General features: G+C 33.2%; 1 long non-coding RNA gene across 1 annotated transcript in view; it reads right to left on the minus strand.

Moving 5' to 3' along the window:
- Positions 1–19060, minus strand: part of LOC103884583 — a 44171-nt gene extending 25111 nt beyond the window's left edge. Inside the window, exons 1-3 of the long non-coding RNA XR_647216.4 lie at positions 18091–19060; positions 8817–8948; positions 938–1097 (exon numbers count right to left, since the gene is read on the minus strand). This is a non-coding gene — a long non-coding RNA (uncharacterized LOC103884583). The remainder of the gene's footprint in view (positions 1–937; positions 1098–8816; positions 8949–18090) is intronic.
- Positions 19061–23516: the final 4456 nt, after the last annotated feature.

The following is a 23516-nucleotide window of genomic DNA, read 5'->3' on the forward strand; positions in this document are numbered from 1 at the left end:
TGACTGGCTTCTGAAAATAATATTAGAACATCACAAGTAACCTTTAGTGGATTAAATAACATAGAAATGGTTAAGTCCATTTCCTCAATATCCAAAATCTCAATAGCACTGTTAATACCGTCCAGCAGGAACAGAATAAAAATACTATGACAAATAAAATGTGTAACATAAAAGACCTGAGAAAGTATTACAGATTATATAGACAAATCACAAAGCCATTCAAATAAGAAGAAGGAAATTTTGATTAAAATTAAAAGGAAACAATACAGTATCATGATATGGGCAACATGTGTTCATGACTCAAATAAAATATACCATATGCAATGATTAAAATATAACAAAAGTCAACTTATGTACTAGTCATGTTTGATGCTTATTTGTAAGCAATGTGACCTCTTATTTACATAAGGAATAAACAACTTATTGATCTTAATTTGGATAGTTCACTGAATCTGTATGATGAGGGAGAAACAGGGTCAGAAAGTTGGCTGGAGAAAAAGAAAGCTAACCAGCCAGAGATATTGCCCATATCACACACCAAACTAGATGAGTGAAAATACCAGCTGTTAAACCTCAACACCAGATGGCTTGCACCATGGATACTGAAATGGACATTGAATGCTACTGTTTCCCATGAAAACTAGATTTTCATGGGAAAATCTTCAACTAATGACAGCTTTTAGCTCTAAGTGCATTTTACGTAGTTTTTGCTTTTCTTGCATCATAAATCCTGAAGACAAGTCACAGGCAAGGGTCTCGGAGGCTATTTGTGGGTGTCCTGGTTAAAAGGGGTGACTTCTTCAATTGGAGGTAAACTCTATTCATTTACATAGTAAGAATTCTCCCATCCTCCAAAAATGGCTTATATGCTAGGAAACCAAAAAGAAAAAAATGTCCTGAGTAATCCAAACTTTGGCTTCACAGTGTCAATACAAACCTTTCTTCCTATAGTTTCACTACCCTTGACTATGCTTCCAGTAACAATTCAATTATCCTCAATCAATACGAAGTACACCTCAAGGCCCATTAATTCCACATCCATCTCCAAGCCCCAAATCTTTGGGTAACGGTCATTCTTTCTCTCATTTTCTCATTTCCTATATTCAAAGAGAAAGCAAAGCAAAGAGAAAAAAATCTGAACATAGATAAATATAACATACATATACACACACACACATAAAATATAAATATATAAAACTTAGATAGTATGTATTATAAAATATAGACAGATACAGAATATATTTATATATTACATCAATCTATACATGTATTACATCTATCTGTATGATAGAGGTGTGTCTGTATATAATACAACAGTGAAGAGATGCTAATATGAGATACAGTTGTCATATCACTTCTGTAAGTGGTAACTGGGCATGACTGACATGTTTTCTCTTCTCTGTTATCCATTACTTTTTTGTTTCTATGGGCTCCCAGCTGCGGGTGACTTGCCCTTAGAGTTATGCCTGTGGCCTTAAACTATACAGAGAGTACCCAAATGGCCCAACATATGTAGTTAAAATTTCCTTAACACTAGCACAGTGTGTTTGTTAATAAAATAAACACTCTAGGTTCTCCTCCCCACTCTTTCCTTCCCTCTTTGTGTAGTAGTAACCCTCATTTTTTGTCCTCAAGTAAACATAAAAACTCATGTTGTTCTTGCAAATGAATTATTAATTATAGTAATCAAATGACCTTTCCCACTTTAACATCTTAGCAACAAGATATGTGTATTTTGGCTTTGGAAAAAATGCTTCATATATGGGTCACTAATATGAGCATAGTTTGAATGCTTAGACAACTCCTGTTTTTTTAAGGACAGTACTTTTGGGTGAAAGGATATAAGTATAATAACATCAGAAAATCTCTTGAAAAATAACTTTATTTACTCCGAAATAAGTTCTTGAATGTGAAGCATTGTGGGTGGAATATTATTTCATAATTAAAGCCATTTAATAAGTCCAAAGAGCCCTTCAATAATTCTTCAGAAAAAAGTAAGCATGACAAGCAAAAACAAATTCCGATGAAATATGCATTTTCATGAGAAATATCACTGGCTCCTCCAGAATAGAAAAGGTTTCATTGTAATCAACTGCTGTAGAAAACATGCTGTTCCCCTGAATTATAGTGTTGTATTGATATCATGACTAATTTCTACTAAAGAAAAAGTAGCCACATCATGTGAAGAGAATAACATGTTTTTGAGGTCCTATATGGCTTCTATCCTGACATTAAATTTGCAAAATATAGAGACTCTACTCAGAGTTCTCCCTTCTGCTTAATCTAAAACATCACTTATCTTCCTTTATGCTCTTACTCTGATGTAGCACATACTGTTTTCTGAAATAATATTGTCTATTCTTTGTATTATCTATTTAATTAGCTAAATTGTAAGCCCAATATTTTGCCTGTTTGTTTTCTGTATCTCCTGTGCTTAAAATAGTGCATGATACATTAAAACCCTTAAATAATACTAACATTGGTCATGTGAATGAACAAACATGGCAGAAGACAGGAAAGGTGGCTGAATTAATAATCTGTCAATTTGCCTGGCTAATTTCTAAGAATCTATTCAATAATCAGACATCTTAATGGTAATTCGTAGAGCACCTATACTTTTGTGCTACAGATAATTCAAGTGCCTCTTTCCCAATCATGACACCAGTTACAAAATGTTGCTTTTTCAAAGTCTGTGATCATCTAACCAATGAAAAGATGGTTGAGTCAACCATTAAAGCAAATAAGCTCTAGGGCACTACTCTCCACTAACACTTATGTAATGAAATGCATGTTTTAAACCTGAAAACCCTGCAAAACAAACACAGAACAAAAGATTAACAGCCGTTGGGCAATTATAATAGTATCAGAGGCTTGCAGCCTTTAGAAGATTATAATAGTATCCGAGGCTTGCAACATAATATTAACTATGTTTCAGATAAAAAATCAAAATTACCCAACATTAAAAAAATAAACCAAGCACATAGGAAAACAAGACAAATGCTTGACAAGTTTGGCTCCAGGCCAAAATCCTAAAAGGCTCCTGGGTCTGATCTTTTCAGGCCCAGATCCAGGCAATCACAAAATCTTTACCTAGGTGGTCTCATGGGGGAAAACTGCTCTCCCATAAAAAACTTGGTGCACAATCAGCGGACTTCAGTCCCTGAAAAAGAGTTGCAGTCTAACTCAGGTGACTTCCATCAGAGGCCTCTCCCTCAGCATTGAGCTAATCCCCACTTTTATGCTGATAGACCTAACCCTTACTCAATACCATTCTGTGGGGAAAAATGAAAAACCGGACTCTGGGAGGCCGAGGCGGGCGAATCACGAGGTCAGGAGTTCGAGACCATGCTGACCAACATGGTGAAACCCCATCTCTACTAAAAATAGGTGGCGTGCGCCTGTTATCCCAGCTACTCAGGAGGCTGAGGCAGGAGAATTGCTTGAACCGGGGAGGCAGAGCTTGCAGTGAGCCAAGATCTCGCCACTGCACTCCAGCCTGGGCGACAGAGTGAAAATCCATCTCAAAAAAAAAGAAAGTAATCTGGAGGTCCCAGTGCTTTTTCCTGTTTAGCCTCTTGCTTTTGCTATATCAATGAGTGACTAAAAGCTTCACTGTTACTTTCATTTTGGCTGTTGCTTTAACTGACCACCTAAATACCTGGGAGCTCAGTTCTCTGCAGCTCAGCTCTTGACAATTCTCAAAGGAAAATGAAATAAACAAATGTCAAACCTTCACAGACAAAGACTTCAAAGTGCCTATTGTAACCAATCAACATGAGATAAATATAATACATATTATAATAATATATTATATATTACATATAATATAAATATAATATTATATATTTTATATATATATAATCCAAAACAATACATTCACTAGATAGTCTCAATAACAGAATGGAGATAGCAGAGAAAAACATCAGTATACTTGAAAATAGATGAATATAAATTATCCAATCTCAAGAAGAGACAGAAAAAGTTGGAAAAACAAAAAAAGAATAAAAATATATTATCAGAACTAAATTGTAGGACAATATCAAAATATTTAATATTTTTATTATTTGAGTCCCCTGAGAAGAGAAGAAATTGGTGCAGAAAAATATTTGAGGAAGGAATGGCTCAAAATTTCTTAAATTTGGAAAAATAGATAAAATATATACTCAAGAAACTCATAAAACCTCAGACAGAATAAACTCAAGTAGAACTACACCCAGACACACCACAAACAAACTACTAAGAAGTCAAAGATTAAAAATAATAAAAGCGGCAATAAAACAAATGACATAATACATATACAAGAACAATTATCAGAATAACTGCAGTTTTCTGATAATTCACCAGTTGAAAGAAAAGACCCAGCAACCAAAAATTCTTTACCTTTTAGCTATGATGTGGATATTTTTTCAAATATGAAATCTTGGATAATTTCTCAACAGCTGACTTCCTCTGAAAGAAATACTAACCCAAGTTATTTAGGCCAATGGGGAATAATCAGAGAGAATTTGGAACTCCAAGAACAAACAGCAACAGAAATGGCAAATATCTAGGTAAATACGAAATATTATATATTTGCTCTTATGCTTTTATTTTTTAAAATATATATTATTGTTAAAAGCAAAAATTATAAAATTGTCTTGGGGAATTATCAGTATATGTAGATGTCATGCATATGACAACTGTAATATTATGTGGAGAGGCTAAAGGGACTTACACAGTTTTAAAGTTTATATATTTTATTTGCAGGGATAAATATAAATTTTAGGTAGACAGTGGAAGGTTAAATATAATGATCACAAAAAATACAAAGATATGGTCTGAATCCAGTAGATCAATTAAAATGGATACTAGAAATGTTTAAATAATCTAAATATGGTACAGAAGTAGAGCAGAGAAACAAAAAAATGAGGAGAAAAATGACTAATAAAATGGTAGACCTACATCAAATTGTTTCAACAATCACATTAAATGGAAAGGAGTTCTACAGTTTCTTAGCTGTAAAGTTATGAAACTTTGTAAGTAAATACAAGTTATGCATATATATTTACAGTATGACTTAGAAATCCTGCTCCTCAGTGTTTAACTGAGATAAATAAAAACTATCTTCATAAAACCTGTATGCAACTGTTCTTAGCAGTTTTATTCATATTAATTTCTAAAAACTGGAAGCAATTCAAATATCTTTCAACTGGCAATTTTTTTCAATCTGATAATTCATAGAATAGGATTCTACAGAGAATAAAAAGAAATAAATATTTATAGATGCAAAAACATAATTGATGATGCTAAGTGAAAGAAGTCAGACTAAAAAGGCCCATTATTCCATGATTTCACTTATATGGCATTTCAGAAAAGGCAAAATCATACAATTGATGGGTGGTTGCGGTGGGCCAGAGGTGAGAGGATGGACTGACTGCCAAAGGGGATTATGAGGGATTTGGGGGGTGAATGTTCAAACTGATCTATGCTTTGATTGTGTGGTGGTTACGTGATTCTATGCATTAGTTGTAGTTCAATGACCTATACAGCAAAAGTGAATTTTACTATATGTAAAAACAGTAATTTCAGAGCACAAATTTAAAAATAAAACAGTGCCTTGGAGAAATATTCAACAAATATGTGCTATAACGGCCACTATTATTCACATAATAATAATGTTAGTACATTTAAATATAGAATGACAGGTAAACGCAACCATTTCTATAAATTTACCTCCATCTACAATTATCTTCTTTGCTCTTTGTCTGTTCTTCCAAACTCCACTCCCACATATGTTTTCTTAAATTTTGTTTATATAAAAGAGAAAAGTCTTGAAATACTTTTGTGAAGTCAACCTTCTACTTTTGCTGTTAACTTTAATTTGCCCATCAGAATATAGAGGTCCTGATTCTAGTTGTATGTATAGAAGCAATGAGCAGTGGTGGAAAGAAAGGTTAGAAAGTGATTTCTGGAAGGAGAATTAGCTTTCCCTCACACGTAGTTCACTAACATTAAGTAACTGCACAAACTGCACCTAATGCAAGAAATCATTCCTGAATAATAACCAGCTGTTCAGGTGGCAATCCCCTCTGGAGATCGGGAGATGAGTTACCAGGAGTCTCATTTTAATTCTTAGCTTCTCTCTATATATTCTTAAATACCTTCAATTTTGTTTTTAAATCTTGTGAAACTGAAAATCCTAGTAACATTGCAACTTGGCAAGCAACCAATTGAGACTTTGCATGTGGATTTTACTTACCTTAACTTTACGGTTTCATGAATTAAGAAACTCTTTCATCAGAGTTATAGAAAGTTCCTGTGATTCAGTCTGCACCTTGAGAGTAAATTGTAGACGTTTTGGTTTATCCTTCTCTTTTTTTCTGGTTCTCTGTAATTATTTGAGATATCCAATCTGCCTTCAATTCTTATTTCCTCATCTTCTTCAAACAGTTGTGGTTTTTTATTGTTTTAAATGAAGGATTTTTTATTAGTTTTAATCAATGGCCACTTGATTTTCAGTCTTGAATTGTGCCCTTCAATTCTAGGTGACCGTAAGTTACTATTTAATTAGTTGTTTTACTACTGTGTGCCACATGCTTCCAAATTCTATTCTTTAATACATTCTGAATTTTCACTGTTCTCAACCCCTAACTGAACCAGATAGTCAATAACATATTATTACTTTTTAAAAATCATCTACCTACAGTCAGCAAGCACTCTGATATCTAAACCTCTACTAGTCAGCTTTGGTTTGAAAAAAATGCAAGTTTGAAGAAAGAAAAATAAGCATTCAGTGAATTTAGGGTAAATCAGGAGAAGTACTTTACAGTATTTCCCAGAATTCAGAAAGAATTTGGTAAATAGATGCTAAACCTTTTGTACCTAAGATGTACAAAATATAAGCAAAGGTACTGGATAAATGAACAAAGAAGACATTTACATGTGAATATGGCCAAAACTGTAATATTGATCAACATCAAAGGAGTATCAGTCAGTCTTCATTTTGTGACTTTTCTATAATTAACTTTTTCATTAATAAAAGGACAAAACTACACAGTTTTGAATCTTTTTCCTGAATAACGCTTTCTAAGCACTCTTTCACCTGTTTTTATTCTATATTTTCTTTTATTTAAGGAACTTCCATGGTTTTATTTCTACTTAGAAAAAAAATTGCTAAAAGAGTGAATATTTGTGGGTGAGCAAGGAGTGGGAAGAGTCCTAAGGGGGACTTTCAAATTTACACTGTTTCTTTAATGCCTGATTATGAAATAGATGAATAGCATTTCACTAGTTTATTTCCCATAAGCTAATTGTTACAACATAATTTCAATTGTAATAAAAGCAAACATAGAAACCTGAAGGATACAAACAATCTAGTGTAAAGTCACTTTTGTCTACAGGGTTTAGGATACTTTGTAAGATGACTATTCCTGGGAGCTGGTGGTTACAAGTGGTACAGTAGCTAAGAGTGTAGATCCTAGAAGATTATTGTTTGAATCCAAATATTAGTTCTGCCACTAACTAGTTGGATGACCGCCAGCTATTACTTAACCTCACTGCGCTTCAGTTTCTTCATTCATGAAATGAAGGTGGGAATAATCACTATTTCATCAATTTATCCGAGGACATAAATGACTTATAGACAAAGAATATAGAACAGTGCCTGGAACAGAGTAAGGGGCAAAATTTTATTATGAAATAGAACTGAAATGTGTTTTGGCATGTGGAGAATGGAGAAAGGGCTAAATGGTAGGTCAGTGTGAAAAACAAGAGTCGTTGCTGTTTTTTTCTGGGGTAAGGTGCAAAAAGCTAATAATAAAGAGCCCAGAGCAAACAAAATGCAGAGAAGATACTGAAAATCACAAGGAATGTATTGGGTGTGCAATGGAAATGCAGTGAATGCTCTTAAGTCTACGAATTGTGTGGTGTTTGTTGTGATTTTCATAAGGCCTTTAACAGCATCTCTTAAATGTATGGTAATTGGAAAATAAATGATTTTCCAGTCCCATTTAAGCATAATATGAATTGCTTCTTACTTGTAAATATATAAAAATATCTAAAATATAGGATACCTTACAATTCAAACTAGAATCACAAAGAGGAGCAAATTAGAAATTTTTTATTAATATTAAAATCTCTAGAGAAGTAAGGAATTCAATTTTCAGACAACACAAAATGCAAAGATGCCTAATATCAAAATATACATATTACACCAAAATGCTTACAATATCTAAAGTCCAAAATTTACAGGATGAAATCATTGCAAGGGACATGGAAGATGTAGTCTCTGAAATGGCTAGTACTAGCCTTTGGGAGATCCCAAATGTAGAGGTAGGAGGGTATCACAAGTTATTTGAAACATGTATAGAGAAACATATTAGAAAATAATATAATCTTTTAACAAAAGGTCTTTTAAGAGTCACTGGTTAAACCTAAAACAGTTTATTTCTTGAATGTCATTTAAAAATTAATAATTGAATGTTTTTCCATATCCTGAAGGAGAACTAAGTCCACATTAACCATAGTCAATAGGAACATCTATTATTTATTAGGTATATTGGATGTTTCTATCACTTGGCAGCCTTTGGGCACATTTCTAATGGAAAGAAGGATACTATAGAGTTTCAAACAGTCCTCATTTGCAGATTTAAGTATAGAAATGGAAAAGTTAGGTTGCCCTGCAAATACGACATTTGTATTTATATATTCATCTAACACCACTTAAAATGGAACTTGCAAAATAGATTTATTTCTGTTATTCTTTTTATATGGCCACATTTTACAATAATATGAGCTCAGAAAATTCAACGACCAATTATATCCTGAATGTTACTCACCTGGGAAAGCTGAAAGTTATAGACCTGCAGGGTAAATGTCAAGTGAATGTGGTTGGACTATGGCCATATCTGATTAGCAAAGCTGTTTTCAGCATAGTCAATTGCCAGGCATATGTAATTCGCCCTGTATTCCTGAAACATAATGGAAGAAAATAGGGTACTTTGCAATCCCTAGACAATTAAGGCAGCAGGGATGGGGGATTAAATTCTAATTAATAAACATTTATTGAATATCTAAAATCATAAAATAAATGGGATAAATGATGTTGAAACTTTTTATGGGATATTCTTCACAGCTCCTTCAGCTATTTAAATACTTCAGTTTTTATATATATATAGATTACATTTCTGATCAGATACTTGAAATACAAATTATCATATTTAGATTACAAATTGTTTATTCATGTATGTCTTAACTCTTAACTAGATTTTTAAAATGGTTGCCAGTGAGGTTATCTGTTACTAGGATATTCCGTGTTTCCCTTGGTCTTGTGCAATGTAATGTACAGAGTAGGTGCTGAAAGAATCCTTTTTTTGTTTTGTTTTGTTTTGTTTTGTTTTGTTTTAGAATATCTTTATTTTCTTACCTTTCATTGGTGAAATTTAGTCCCTAGGGCATTACAGGCCATGTCTGAGCAAAAGCTTAGGAAAGTATAAATTTAATTTATAAAATAAAAGTTTAAACACTTACATTTGAAAATTTAACATTTGTTGTATGTAATGATACTAACAATCTGCAGACTTAATAAAAATGATTATATGATATACTCCTACAACAAAATAAATTAATCTTACAAGCATATAAACTCGGTGCTTGAAAATTAAGGGTGTAAATTAAGAAATACTTCTATAATGATCTAAGCATTAAAACAACAACTGAATATATAAATGATTAGCAATTTACTTTGAGTCCTAAATAGGTTAGGACTCACACTAAAGCAAGTTAACTTACCAAATTTTTCTTATATCAGGGAGCAACCACATTTAAAAAGTATTATCAACAGATAAATATGTTTATTTTTTACCTAATAATGTTTTCTAATTTTTAGAATGAGAATATTTTAATATATAATTGTAGATGTCTTTTACATTAAATTGAAAATAAGAAATCAAATATCTTCAAGTAACTATCACAGCATATTGTACAAAGTGTTTCTTTTTTTATTATTATACTTTAAGTTCTAGGGTACATGTGCACAACATGCAGGTTTGTTACATATGTATACATGTGCCATGTTGGTGTGCTGCACCCATTAACTTGTCATTTACATTAGATATATGTCCTAATGCTATCCCTCCTCCCTCCCCCAATCCCATGACAGGCCCCGGTGTATGATATTCCCCACCCTGTGTCCAAGTGTTCTCATTGTTCAATTCCCACCTATGAATGAGAACATGTGGTGATTGGTTTTGCTCAGAATGATGGTTTCCAGCTTCATCCATGTCCTTCCAAAGGACGAGAATTAATCCATTTTCATGGCTGCGTAGTATTCCGTGCTGTTTATGTGCCACATTTTCTTAATCCAGTCTATCACTGATGGACATTTGGGTTGGTTCCAAGTCTTTGCTATCATGAATAGTGCCACAATAAGCATATGTGCGCATGTGTCTTTATCCAATGTGATTTATAATCCTTTGGGTATATCCCCAGTAATGGGATGGCTGGGTCAAATGGTATTTCTAGTTCTAGATACTTGAGGAATCGCTGCACCATCTTATACAATGGTTGAACTAGTATACAGTCCCACCAACAGTGTAAAAGTGTTCCTATTTCTCCACATCCTCTCCAGCACCTGTTTTCTGACTTTTTAATGATCGCCATTTTAACTGGTGTGAGATGGTATCTCATTGTGGTTTTCATTTGCATTTCTCTGATGGCCAGTGATGGTGAGCATTTTTTCATGTGTCTGTTGGCTGCATAAATGTCTTCTTTTGAGAAGTGTCTGTTCATATCCTTTGCCCACTTTTTGATGGGGTTGTTTGATTTTTTCTTGTAAATTTGTTTAAGTTCTTTGTAGATTCTGGATACTAGCCCTTTGTCAGATGGATACATTGCAAAAATTTTCTCCCGTTCTGTAGGTTGCCCATTCACTCTGATGGTAGTTTCTTTTGCTGTTCAGATGCTCTTTAGTTTAATTAGATCCCATTTGTCAATTTTGGTTTTTGTTGCCATTGCTTTTGGCATTTTAGACATGAAGTGCTTGCCCATGCCTATGTCCTGAATGATATTGCCTAGGTTTTCATCTAGGGTTTTTATGGTTTTAGGTCTGACATTAAGTCCTTAATCCATCTCAAATTAATTTTTGTATAAGGTGTAAGGAATGGTTCCAGTTTTATATATTAAATTGAAAATAAAAAATTAAATACCTTCAAATGACTATCACAGCATATGTTACAGAGTGTTTCTAAGCTTTAATTTAGGTGTGATAAATGTTTATCCAGTTACAGTGGAAAAATATGATATAGTATTTTTAACTCAAAAGTTTAGCCTCTAGCCTTCCTTTATATATTTTTTGCTTTATGAAAAAACAATGAAACCATCAATATTGATTATAACACAGGCAATAATGAATGAACAAAATATAATCATAAATACAACCAGGCAGAATTAAAACACCCTTATGATAAAGAGACATGAGGTAAGAACTTCAGGTTTGTGTGTATATTTGCTTTCAAATAAAGAACACAGTTGGGCACAGCGGTTCACACCTGTAATCCCAGCACTTTGGAAGGCTGGCCAAGGTGGATCACCTGAGATCAGGAGTTCCAGACCAGCCTGGCCAACATGGCGAAACCCTGTCTCTACTAAAAATTAGCCGGGCGTGGTAGTGCATGCCTGTAATCCCAGCTACTAGAGGGGATGAGGCAGGTGGCAGGAGGCAGAGCTTGCAATGCAGTAAGCAAAGATTGTGCCACTGCACTCCAGCCTAGACAATAGAGCAAGACTCCATCAAAAAAAAAAAAAAAAGAAAAAAGAAAAAGAAAAAAAGAACACAACAGTGTGAGAAATAGAAGGTGGAAGCGAAAAATGCTTATGGTATCTTTCCTCTTCTGTCATTTCAAACTAATGGATTAGGTGGTGTACTTCTAATTCTTGTTTCTGAGTATGAAACTGAACTGGCACAATTGACAAAAACTAGAAACTAATGAAAAATGGCACAATAAAAACTAGAAACTTTGCTGAATTCAGAAAAAGAGAGCAGTGTTTGCATATATTGGAAGGATCTATATTCGTAGGTTTTTCAAAAGAACCAAAGTGAGACCTATAAATAAGCTTGTTGTTGAAAAAGGTTGCTGCTAATTGGGCTAAGGAAGCATGATAGGCTAGAACTAAGCGGCAAAACATTGACTGTTACAATACTGATAATGGGAAATGCTAACTCTAGGAGCCAAGATCTACCTCTTTATATGATGTATTGCAGACTGATCTTTAAGGCAGTTTCTTTGAGGATATCTTAGAAGTATAAGCGATTACTGCAACTCTGCTGAACATACCGCACGGAGGGCAATTCTAGTTTCTTATCTAAAATTAGGCTAAACTGTGAACTCTGAGCAGTAATCTAACCCTGATATTAAACTCTGTATTGAATGCCACACAGTTTTATAGCTCTTCAAAAAGCTAGTTAATTTGTATTCTGATACTTATCGCATGGGGAAAAAAATAGGATAATGTACAAAATATATTTATCATCCTGATCATAATCTGCTTTTATACTGAACTGTCACTATTTTTACAGAATGTAAATCATCCAGAAATGGTATTTGTTAGGTTTTTTACAAAACTTAAGAATAGTTTTTTTTTTTTCCTTAAAAGGAGGAGAAGAATAAATGCAATCCTAGTGACAATGAGAGAACTTTACTTTTGAGTGTCCACTGGCAGATGGTCTCCTGCCTTGAAGTCATGGTTAGGTCAATGAATAAAACGCACATATTTCAACAGAAAGTGCATCCTATAATATAAAATCATGCTTTAACTCTACAATAATTTCTGCAATTTTATTCTATTTCAGAAAAAGTAAACTTCTTTTGAGTAGTCTTTTATTTACCCCAAATGTAATATATTTATGAAATAAAATATACCCAAAAATTTCCAGTCTTTTCTAGACAGTCTATCCTTTAAATATTTTCAGGTAATAAAGACCATACCATTGACTGTGTCAGCAGTATTTTTTGTGTGTGATTACAGAGCCATTTTCCCAACAGTAAAATAGGGTGGTTAATCCTAATGCTTAATACAAGGCATTTGCTTAAAATATTTATCTAATAAATAACAGTTCACAAAATGTATACAAAAAAAGAAAATAATAACAGTTACAGAAGAGATACTAAGCTAAATATATTGAATCTGATCAGGAAATGAGTCGGGAAAATTTTAATTCAACCATAGCAAATCTGTTTATGATTTTTTTCAGGAGTCAGACTGAACTATTTTCTAGTATATGTGCTGGAAAGTAGTTCTTTTTTTCAAGTGTGAGAACCTTGGCAAAATTAATTTACAAATACAGGGACATGGATGGAGCTGGAGTCCATCATCCTCAGCAAACTAACACAGGAACAGAAAACCAAATACTGCATGTTCTCACTTATAAGTGGAAGTTCAATGATGAGAACATATCCACACACAGAGGGGAATGACAGACACTTGGGCCTATCAGAGAGTGGAAGGTGGCAGGAGGATGAGGATCAGGAAAAACGACTAACGGGCGCTAAGCTTAATACATGGCTAAGCAAATAATCTGTACAACAAACCCCATGACACAAGTTTACCTATGTAACAAACTTTGACTTGTACCCCTAAACTTAAATAAAAGTTTAAAAAAAGAGAACTATACTGCTCTGCCTCAAAAAAACATAGACACAGGAAAATGAATTTTAAAATCAATCAAGGGGACTAAGAAAAACAGATAAAGAATAAGAACATTTTTCTCATAATTTTAAAATTAAAAAAGAGTTTAAAATATATAAAGGTATTTTAAACATTATCTTGCCTTTTTTTCTATCATTAGGCCTAGTATTATCATAAGTCAGTCATTTATAAAAGATGATATTGGTCTAATTTTATTTTTTTTAATTTAAGTTTTATATTTTTCAAACTTTTATTTTAGAAAAAGAAAGAAAAATAATCAGAGAAATCTATCATATTTTTAATTAACTTTGTCCTGGCTACTAGGATATTTCTGCATATATCTATGTTAAGACATTTATGATTCCATTTTTAAAATTAAAATTAATGATATGTGGATCTCTTCTTTTTTCTCTATGGGAGTAAATGGTGCATCTATCACTTTTATTAAATTTGATTTAACTCCTATACAACAAAAACATTTTTAGAATTTCCTTAAATTTGCTGTGTCCTGGGTGATGTGTAAGAGAGATTTTCTAGCGTAAGACTCTCTTAATTTTATTACTTTACCAGTAAAAATATTAACTTGTATCTCAATAAATATTTAATTATTTATTTATAAGTTATGTACTTGTATTATTATGCTAATATATGACATACATATTACATCTAAATAATAATGAAAAATAACAGAGTAAAACAAAAATAATATAAAAGTTATGCTATTTTTTTCATATGAAGATTGAAATCCTCTTGAGTACACACAAACAGCAATGTTTGAGAGTGAATAGGTCATACATATTCATGTATTTAAGGATGCCTTAAATCACTGTATCATCATTATTTGGTTCTTAATATGAAATTGAACATACCACTGTATTTAGAAATTAAATTTCAAAATATGAACTTCATTTTTGTTTTGCTTCAAATATGATCATTTTTCTACATGTACTCATATATTGCCCTGTCTCAAAACTAGTAGTAATATTTTAAATAGTATCATTTCAGTGGTCAGAGTAGCCTAACAAAACTAAAATAGATCTTAATTTTATTTTAAGGATCACATTTTTTAAACAGATATACATAATTGAATTATTTGTAACACAAAGTCTTTTTAATAGTTAAATTTTAAGACTCACATCTTTATTCATTTATGATGAAAATCGTTTTAATGCTATTTTTATATTCACATTAAACTCTCTACAGGATTGCATATTTTGAAACTTGGGATAAGCATCTTTTCAGTGTTTTACTAAGAATGGGATCTCTAATTCTTAAAAAAGAAATGTGAAAGTAAAGAAAAAGCAGAGTGAATAAAAACATAAATATTCCCAAGTTCACATTCCCCATTCACTCACTTTATCTTAAATAAATTGTATTCTATATTACATATATATAATTGCATATGCTATGTTATATATACATATACATCTCTCTATATCTATGTATATCTATATCTATATCTATCAAAGTACTTTGATGTATTGGCCAGAAATCCAGGCCATTTGGACTGACAACACTTTCTTTGTAAACTTGTCTATGTTATTTTTTATTGTTATTTTTTGTTTAGTTAAGAATACAGAAAACTAAAATTCTCAAATTAGGATGTTTATGTATCTCTACATAACACCTTCTACCTTTGAATCTCAAAGCATATTAATAGCATTAATTAGCAGTGCCTGAGGATAATGTGTGAGATACAAGTTGAACAATACTCAAGACATTGGACAGATGAGTAAACTAGGCTTTAGTGTAACTGTTAAACATCTATATGAATCCTAATTCATAGGAAGTGATGGGTTTCTGATTTTTAAAGCTATAAATTCCAGACAAAAAAATGGAGAGAAATTAAGATTGAAAATTTCAAGAAATTTGACGAGTAAATATTCTGAAATTGACCTACTTATTAATCTCAATGTATGCTTAGAATTTAAATAATGATAAAAATCAATTATTTTTAACCCTTCCCCCAATGACTATGTCCTCTGTTGTTTCCTGTTATTGACTTGTAATAACAAATACAACACAAGATATGTATTTAGCTGTTACATACAGCGTGTCAGTCTGCATGGCCCATAGCATTATTGAATGCCAGTCCTGTATTTGGAGCATCTTTGGAATAGAATTAATGTTCAAACTGGCTGATTGGAAGTGAGAAAATAATGCAGTGGCAACAACAAATGTTTTCTTTAATTATAATTCTTAATTTATTGAGAACATGTCTCTTGAAATATTTAAATGTGTGTGTATATCACATGTAAAAGCAAATAGGAAAAGTGAATGACTGTAAGGTTGTTGTCATCACTTCCAATGGCAAAACCGCAATTCCTTTTCAACCAACATAATATTTGCGATCTCTTTTCCATTGTTATACTTGACGAAGCATGTGAAAGAGTAATTACATTTTATACTAACGTTATCTATTAACAATTTCCTCCTCTCACGGTCCTTAGGAATCCTTATTCTCACCATTACCTCTGCTTCAGCTGTTTTTTCTTAGCCCCCATCTTGCTATTAAAAATACTATTAAACTTTTGGATCGCAGTTTTTACTGTTTTCTCTGACCTCTTAAGCACCCAGAAATCTCTTTTTCCTTAGAACTTCTGCATCTTTTATTTCTTCTTCAGAAAAAAGAAAAAAAAAAAGAAAAAGAAGTGGCAAAATACCTTGGATTCTTGTTTTAAACTTTTCATTTTTTAAAATACATTTCCTTTTTAAGTAGAATTCAAGCTCCTCTAAAATAAAAGTTGTGTTTTATATTTGCTCATATATATGTGAGCAAATACTTGGGCAGTGTGTGTACATAAAATGTACTGGATTGATAATCTGCTAACATTATTTAGTTTCAGCTATTATTAGCTTTTGATAAATAATTTTACATCTCTGATCTATAGTTTCCTTGTCTATAATAAGGGAATATGTCCTTCAATGCTTGTTCAGAGAATTAGAGGGTTAAATAACAGGATAATGAGTTGGAACAGTACCTAAGTACTTGGGAAACCTTCAATAATTATTAATTGAACCAAAGTTCACATACTACATTATATTTAGGACATGGTAAACAGTCTATATGTGTATGGAAAATACATGACAGGACTTTATATATCACATATATAGGTTTCTAAGCTAGCCTTGTATGTATCTTATTTGATGTTCAAACTTTATTAGAAAGATGGCTATATTCTTCATTTTGAAAGTACAGATGTAAATTTTGTGTGATTTCCTCACACACTTTTGCAGACTCTAACTTGATTCTAGATCTTTTCATTTTTAACTCCAGTTTTTTTTTTTAACGTACATGTTGAGTTAGAGTATAGATGTGTTTTATTATTTAACTATACAGAGTTTCCTCTTCAAAAGGAAAAAGGAAAAATTTCCAGGAATATAGAGTAGATTTTTTCACATTTGCCCACTGTGAACAGATAGCATGGTTTATAGTTCTTTTATTCTGCAGTCCCCTACCCAATATTTGGTCCTGAGTTGGTGATCAATAAATACTTGAATACTGTTAGTTGGCTTAAAAGGAAAAGAAGAAATATGTGTTTTCTTGTTTTCTTTTTTACATATACTAATAGAGAAAGAAGAGTATTAGCAAGTGAAATCTTATTTAGATGCCAAACTCCCTAATTGAAATGGAGGCTTTGACCACCCCTCCATAAATCACTTAGATTCAGCCTTTTTGCTTGTGATTAAAACAAAAAAAAATTGGAACTCTATGTTTGCCTAGTCAAAATGTGAACAATTTGTATGGCACAATGTGAATAATAAGCGAAAAATAGGATATTGTCATTTTATTAAGAAGTATGACAATATGTTCATGGGTTCTACTTTTCATTTATCTCACTTAGTCACAAAAGTGAGATGTCAACCCCCTAACAGCATAAGGATGAATGACACAGCACTTGCTATTCCTGCTATGATATGAATGCAAAGGAAAAGCTAATGAAAAGCAGGGGTAAAGAACAGCCTTCTGGTCCTGAATGTGGCATCGGTTTCCCATGTGTGGTAACAAGCATATTAAACTTTTTTTTATTTCTCTCACCATTCTGACAGGAATACTGCATAAAAATATGTCTGCTCCCTTTAATCTTCAATAATATTTTATATTAATATACAAAATATTAAGTCATAGTCTACATAGAACTAGGTTGTACAAGAAAGTATAAAGACTAATGTGTTTTTATAGTAGTGCAAGAATTAATTTTACATATTGTAAATAACCATAGGAATTAAAGAGAATCAGATTATAAAGAAGAAAATTTATGAGATTAAATTATACTTTTTTCTGATTTAATTTAAAGACAGTTTATGAGTACAAAAATGTAATAAGACATGACGTTTTTAAAATTATACATGTAGGTGCAAAGACAAAAAATATTTCAAATGAGTTAAAACCAATCAAGTCCATAAAAATTATGCATTTAATCATACCTGAGTTATCAAGAGTAGAGTTTGGCTTCCTTGTCAGTGTGTATATGCACATTCCAGCCCGATACTCGAGAAGGAGTCAGAGCACTCTTCCAAATAATGGACCTTCAATGAATGATACAACATCCTCCATGATACTTGCCTCTTTCAGTCTAAGCATTCCCACAGCATTGCATAGTCATTTACATGCCATGCTTTCTAGACATGGCCCCTTTGTTTTACTTCATCAGAATTCCCTAGCTTATCAGTGCTATACTTAAAATGATTATTCAGAATTGAATATGGTAATATAAATGTTCTAGCCTGGTCCAAAATGCATGGAAATTATCACCATTCTTGACCTCTATATCACAATATCAGATACTATCACTACCTAATATTCACTCATCATTTGAAATTGCTCAGAACTCTGAGTTTACTAACAGTACCCTTCACATATAACTCACTGCTGAAAGGTAAATCCTGATGTGTCCAAGCCAATTACAATGGTCCCATCCAGTGGTATGCTTATAAATATTTAACAATCATCTCTACAGATTAAAAGATAGATACAAAGACAGAGATAGAAAGATTAAAAATAAACTGGTTCGTAGGACTCTTATTTGTTTGCTGATTGTTTTGGTGTAAAGTCTCCCATTGTGGAGCTATTAACATGTTGCCACTGAATATGGAGTTAGAAATTGTTGCCCACAATTTGTTTTCATGAACTGTTTCAAGCCATGAACAAGCTGTTCCCATCTCTCATGACAGAACTAATTTCATGCAGAAACTGAGTTTTGATTTAAACATGTGTCCAACTCTGCTAATAAACTTTGAAGAGAAATTCTTCTTAACCACCTTACATCCCCACTCACCTTCCCAGAAATATCTTAATTTAAACTGTTTAATGTATATCCATCCTGACCAATATAAAGATAGATAGATGATAGATAGATGGATATGTTTGTATTTACGACATGCATACTCACAACTGTGTGAGCTTCCATAACTGACATCTATTCATATTCAAGTGAGAACTGCTCATATTTTCCTATGAAGATCATTTTTAAATTAATAATATATCTTGAATATTGAAGGTTTTTCTATAACTGACAATCTAATGTTAAAATAATCTTAAATGTTTAAAATTTTGCTTGACTTTGAACGTTGTATTTTTATTGCCCAAAAGGCTTCACTTATCTCTATTTTTTAAAAAAATGAAGTGTGCATATTTGATTTCTCTTTTCTATTGGGTTCCTGATTTTTCTGCTAAGTTATAAGCACTTTTGTTATGCAAGATATATAAGCCTTCCAATATATACAACAAATGCTTTTGGGCATTTGTTTCTATTCATCTATTTTTTTAAAAGAAGAGATTACAATAGTTAAATGCTGCTATTCATTTCTTCTCAGATGTCTAGCCAGTGTGAAAGATCTTCAAATGTGAGGGGCTTTTTTCTTGATTAAAATAATAAAAATAGTCACTTGCACATATCCCCTAAGGATTTTTATAAACACTTATATTTGAAGGTTTGTAAAAATTACGTAAAAAGTAGAAACCATTCTCACACTGTGGTCTCTCCTCAGAAGGATGGAATAGGAAGAAGCTGAGATATGGGATGAGGCTCAAGCTCAAGGTAGGATCTGGATATCTCCTGAGTTTGTACTTGCTTTATTCAATCTGGAGTCATTCTTTTCATCTAACAGGTACCTCATATTGACTGTAACAAATTGTTTGTGATAAAATGTTATTTTCCATTTAAGGGTATAGCACCAAGGGGCAAACAGAATTGTAAAGAGGAGGCTGGAAACTTTGAAAATAAATTTCCCCTTTTTCATAGTTTCTGCATAAAAGCAATCCTGAATTGTAATTTTAGATTGACACTCCCTCATAATAACTGTTTTCTCCACGGGAAGGTGATCTCAAAAACATATTTTTCATGTCTATTTAAAGACGTGATCATTGCTGTCTCTCCCACTTAGTCAGCACACACCATTTATTCTTAGTATTAGAGCTTGGGAGGGAGCCTAAAACCCACTCAACTAACCTCAGGCTGACTTTGTGCTTTTACTCCAAATTAAACCACCACATCTACTGATTGCACAAAGGCATAATCAGCTATGGCTGTTGCGTCTCCAATAACAATGTCATGGTTATAATAAAATTCCTACCTTCCTTTGCCTTCAGCTGTTCCCATTGTTTGCATTTACAGGTTCTTTTTCAGTTGTTCACACAAAGTGCTGTTTTGGCATAATGCCATTTATCAGATTGGCATATTAACTCCTTGAATTCCCTCTCAAATTTTCTCCTCATACATTCACTTAAAAACAAGGAAGAGAAAAGGAATTTCTGTGACTCTCTGGATGTTTTTCTATACCGACTCTTGGCTTGGAGTAAAAGTGTTCTTGATAAAGAATTGGCATAAAAATAAAAAACTATTTACATTTTTTTAAATACCTGTAACTCTTTTGCCTTCCTTTAGTACAGTGTACTTTTACATTTCCTCCTAGCTTCATACAAGCTTGAGTCCTTCTTCTATGGGCGGAGTTAATATGATAACATAATTTACAGTAGAATGCTTATAATACAGGTAAATGCATGTTTTTATTGTCTTTAAGTAAGTGTAATGATAAAATGGTTAAAGAAGTTAGGTTATCCTGAGTCAACTCCCATTTGCGTTTATAATAAACTCTAAATTCTCCATTAAATGTCTTTTTGCTCACCTCAGCTTATCTATGTGCTCTATCTTCATTTTAAATAAAATAGCCTCAAATACGTCTTTTTTGACTGATCCTGTGAGCCAGGGTCTCATTTTTTTGCCCCAGCCATAATGTAGTAGTGCAAACACAGCTCACTGCAGCCTTGATTTCCTGGGCTGAAGAAATCTTCCTGCCTTAGCCTCTCCATTAGCTGGGACCAGAGGCACACACCACCATGCCTGGGTAAATTTTTTTTTTTTTTTCATAGACATGAGGTCTTGCCATTTTGTCCAGGCTGGTGTCAAACCCTTGGCCTAACAATGCTCTTGCCTCAGCCTTTCAAAGTGTTGGGGTTACAAGCATTAGCCACCATGCCCAGCCAATAATTTCTATTTGTTCTGAGTTCTAATATACTCTGAATCAGTACTATTGGCACAGCCAACACAACATAATACTTTTTGAGCACCTACTCTTGTCAGAAACACATCTAGTCACTGGATTGCAGATGTATATACAGCACAGAGCTTCCCCTCACAGTATTTGGTGCTCTTGTATGCTGCTTCTTCCTTCTTCCTTCTTCTTCCTTCTTCCTTCCTTCTTCCTTCTCCCTTCTTCTTCCTTCTTCCTTCTTCTTCCTTCCTTCTTCCTTCTTTCTTTCTTCTTCTTCTCTTTCCTCCTCCTCCTCCTCCTCCTCTTCTTCTTCTTCTTCTTCCTCTTCCTCTTCCTCTTCCTCTTCCTCTTCCTCTTCCTCTTCCTCTTCTTCTTCTTCTTCTTCTTCTTCTTCTTCTTCTTCTTCTTCTTCTTCTTCTTCTTCTTCTTCTTCTTCCTCTTCTTCTTCTTCTTCTTCTTCTTCTTCTTTTCTTCTTTCTTTTGACTTTGTTTGTACAATGTTAAAGCTTAACTTTTTCTGCAGAAATATCTATCTCCTCTGAAGAGCGCCTATGACTTCTCATTCTTCTTACATGTTAAGAAAGGTAACTAAAAAGCACCAAGGAGATTGGGGTCTTAAAGGCAGAGACAGTGTCTATTCTCCTTAATTTTCTAACACATAGCACAGTGTTTAATGTAGAGCTAAACATTCAATAAGTGATAGTAAATAAGAATTAACATAGATTTGCCTGGATACTACAAATGCACACTATCCCAGGCATATAAAAGAACAACAGTTTTCACAAGTAAAGCTTCAGTGAGTGAACAACAGAAAAAAAGTGATCAAGCCAACATATAGATTTGTGGGGATGAGATTGGAGATGTTGTGAAGAGAATGAGCAAAACAAGAGTGAAGTTTGTAGCCAAAGAGATCAAACCAAAAATGAGGAAGATAGTGTATCAAAATAAACTGGCTAATGTATGTTTTGAGTTTTCTCCAAAACTGAAAAAAAATGCTGTTCATGCTCATTAACACAATAATAGATCCTATGAGAATTAAATTCATGGGGATCATAAATGTGAGGCTAATTATCCTGACACTTATTTTTTTCATATATCATTCTTACCCCCAAGTTCGTGCTTACTCGAGACATCAAATTAAATTAAAAATATATTTGAAGAGATCAATTACATTGTAGTATTTAGATTTATAATTTCCTTCAGAGTTGAAGGGTATTTTTGTATAAAGAAGTAAATCTTTGTTTCTCCAGCTCATTACTTTCTCTTTATCATTGCACAATGCAAATGCTAGAGAAATAAAACCTGAGATGGCACGCAAGGTAGAGTGAGAAGTAACTAGAGAAAAGTTCAAAACGGTGGAAAGTGAAGGCTGTTTTCCATCTTGGCCAGGAAAAAATGTTTCACTCTACTTATGGGTTTTTTTTTGGGGGGGGGGGGGGCGGGGGGTTACGGAGTCTCGCTCTGTCGCCCAGGCTGGAGTGCAGTGGCGCGATCTTGGCTCACTGCAAGCTCTGCCTCCCGGATTCATGCCATTCTCCTGCCTCAGCCTCCCGAGTAGCTGGGACTACAGGTGCCCGCCACCATACCCGGCTAATTTCTTTTGTATTTTTAGTAGAGATGGGGTTTCACCGTGTTAGCCAGGATGGTCTCGATCTCCTGACCTCGTGATCCGCCCGCTGCGACCTCCCAAAGTGCTGGGATTACAGGCGTGAGCCACCGCACCCGGCCTCTACTTATGGGTTAATTGTTTTTCTGCCCTACGCTACAGAACACATAGTTTTGGTTTACTTATAAATATATTCACTTAATATGAGAGCCAAATGTATACAAAAATTATAACTATGGTTCAAGTGAATATCTTCCTGAAATTTTCTTTCTGCCTTCAGCTCTGAAAAGTGATTATTATTCGAGTCTCCAGTAGGTCTGCTGACAGCCATGGCATCAATTTCCACGGAGGAAATGGAAGCCTGCAGATACGTGTGCATGTACTAAGCTATCTGGAATAGGGTTTCTCTGAGGAAAATCTTTGCATTATTTTCAAATCTAATGCCAGAGGGAAAAAAAAGAGTGCAAATATTTTGTGCGGTATATAGTATAGGCATAACTAACTAAAAATAACAACCTAAATTTCTCTATATTTTCTTATGTTTAGTAAAGCTAACATCATTTTAGATATTGATAGTTTATCTTAAAGGAGCCCATAATTAAGAGTTCTGAAAAATATTAAGAAAATATTAATTTCTTAAAATGTATGTATATATAAAGAATAAAACTATATATTGTCATGCTAAACACAAATGATTTGAATGGATTCTGATACTTTAATTCCAGATACAAAGACATAAATCAAACATGCCCTA

This window comes from Papio anubis, chromosome 3 (genome assembly GCF_008728515.1).
Source record: "Papio anubis isolate 15944 chromosome 3, Panubis1.0, whole genome shotgun sequence".
NCBI lineage: Eukaryota > Metazoa > Chordata > Mammalia > Primates > Cercopithecidae > Papio > Papio anubis.